At 37.7% G+C, this 2,794-nt stretch overlaps 1 non-coding gene across 1 annotated transcript; it reads right to left on the reverse strand.

Annotated features, from left to right (window-relative positions):
- Nucleotides 1-2,264: 2,264 nt before the first annotated feature.
- On the reverse strand, nt 2,265-2,427 carry LOC123758563 (U1 spliceosomal RNA). Its single transcript, XR_006772905.2, has one exon. It is a non-coding gene; the product is annotated as a U1 spliceosomal RNA (small nuclear RNA).
- Between the last annotated feature and the right edge of the window lie 367 nt (nt 2,428-2,794).

Below are 2,794 nucleotides of genomic sequence, written 5' to 3' on the forward strand. Positions count from 1 at the left end.
TAACCTAACCTATCTCTATAGGTTAGGTTAGGTTAGGTAGCCGAAAAAGTTAGGTTAGGTTAGGTAGGTTAGGTAGTCGAAAAACAATTAATTCATGAAAACTTGGCTTATTAGGCAAATCGGGCCTTGCATAGTAGGCTGAGAAGTGCGTTCTGGCTACTAGGTACGACATATATATATATTGGTGTATACTGGCAGCAGGTTTTCTTTCAAACATGTTTCATTGAATATGACCGCATATTCTGTATTTATTATTTTCTGGTTTAGGGCTTCTATCCCTCTAACTATTTTCTTAGCATCAGGGCTTAATTGAAATAGGAGTTCTCCAAAACTCATTTTCGTACTTTTAAGGTGAAGAAAAGAAGTGATTTACTATAGAGTGTATTACACTTATTTGTATAATTTGCACGACGTTTCGAACCTCCATGGTTCATTCTCAAGTGAACAGATCATACAATACTAGTTGATTTTATACCCGCATTAGGTCAGGTGATAATACAATGAAGGTGAAAACATGGGGGGATACATAAGGGATAAACATAGGGGCTGCAGAAGGCTTATTGGCCCATACGAGGCATCTCCTATCTAAACACAAAGATTAATCCAGTGTAATTGGCCTGTTATGTTGGACATTGTCTTCTGTGTTGGCATCGATATGTTCTTGTCTTGTCCTTACTCTCATGGTGGGTAGAGTAAATAGTTCCGTGATTTGAGTGTTCATGGTAGGTCGCTCTATTCCATAAGAATAGAGCGACCTACCATGAACACTCAAATCACGGAACTATTTACTCTACCCACCATGAGAGTAAGGACAAGACAAGAACATATCGATGCCAACACAGAAGACAATGTCCAACATAACAGGCCAATTACACTGGATTAATCTTTGTGTTTAGATAGGAGATGCCTCGTATGGGCCAATAAGCCTTCTGCAGCCCCTATGTTTATCCCTTATGTATCCCCCCCATGTTTTCACCTTCATTGTATTATCACCTGACCTAATGCGGGTATAAAATCAACTAGTATTGTATGATCTGTTCACTTGAGAATGAACCATGGAGGTTCGAAACGTCGTGCAAATTATACAAATAAGTGTAATACACTCTATAGTAAATCACATCTTTTCTTCACCTTAAAAGTACGAAAATGAGTTTTGGAGAACTCCTATTTCAATTAAGCCCTGATGCTAAGAAAATAGTTAGAGGGATAGAAGCCCTAAACCAGAAAATAATAAATACAGAATATGCGGTCATATTCAATGAAACATATATATATATATATATATATATATATATATATATATATATATATATATATATATATATATATATATATATATATATATATATATATATATATATATATATATGACTGAAAGCTCTCACCCCAGAAGTGACTCGAACCCACCAGGAGCAACGCAACTGGTATCTACAGGACGCCTTAATCCGCTTGACCATCACGACCGGACAAAAGGAAGTGATAGCCGAAGCTATTTGAACTACTTCCCCGCCGGCACTCGGATGGTAATCTTGGGCATAGCATTTTATCAAATCACCTCAATCTTTGGGGCACACATGAGGAACACAAATGCGAACAAGCCTGAATGGTCCCCAGGACTATATGCGACTGACTCGGAGGTCACTTCTATGTGGAAAGAAGAAGAAATTATTAAGGAAAAGTGTGAAGGGAAGGGAAACTGGGAGGTGAAAGTGCCAAGCCATTTCGACTATATAGCATAAGGAAGGGGGGGGGGGTTTGGGATGGGGCGGGGGTGTTAGGAATGGTGTCGAACCACTTGGATGGTCGGGGATTGAAGCCACTATGACTATAAATACATACAGAAATCACAATAACGTGATGTATATATAACATGATAAATATTGATTAAACATGTATTTCATGAGAGGAGCATATGCCTGCACTCCACCAGGACAGAGGGGGCTGAGATTACCTCCATTATACTTCTATATTATTGAATTTGGACAAACCAATAAGTCTTTTTAACCGCAACATAAATATAAGACCTAACTGCTTCCAGCAGTTCTAGGCCTATAATAGTACATATGTCTGGTCATCTATGAAATGAATAGGACCAAACGTGGTTTACTGGTTGATGGTCCCCAGGAATAGTTGGGTGAGTTTCCTATCACCTGATGCACCTGTTCACCTAACAACAAACAGGTACTACTACCTAAGATAAGAGAGGAAGGTAAGAGAGGTCAGCTTGCCCTTTAACGACAATCTTGACAATTTAAGAGATTATTAAGGGGATAGCGCGAACGCAGTCCCCTGCTAACAAAAATTTCGCACTCGAGTTAACCACATTTGGGTTAATCGCAAGGGTCAGCGCCACCGGAGTGCAATGGTGAGCCTCGCCTTGGGAAAACCGCCTTCGTGATCACGGTGTCTCCTGTGCCAGGTAAGTATGCTGTAGCCACCATCATGCGCCTCCCCACCACGAATCACTGATAACCCAAATTTAATCACAATTATTTTATGTGAAATTTGGCAAATTAATTATCAAATTCATAATTTATTGTTTTGATTTACATGTTGTTTAAAATTATAATTTTGTTTTGAGAAAAAATTAAGAAATCAAAGCTAAATTTAGGTAATATCTATTTAAATAAATTTGCAAATTTTAATCATTTAATTTGGATCCAAAATGAAGGTGATAAAAAGGTTCGAAAATTTTCATATTGAATTATACAAGCAGATTTGATCATGATTTATATATCCGCGGATCAATTTTCATAATTAAATGAAACTTTCTTAATATTTTGCCAATTCTCAC

This window comes from Procambarus clarkii, chromosome 11, assembly GCF_040958095.1.
Source record: "Procambarus clarkii isolate CNS0578487 chromosome 11, FALCON_Pclarkii_2.0, whole genome shotgun sequence".
Classification (NCBI taxonomy): Eukaryota; Metazoa; Arthropoda; class Malacostraca; order Decapoda; family Cambaridae; genus Procambarus; species Procambarus clarkii.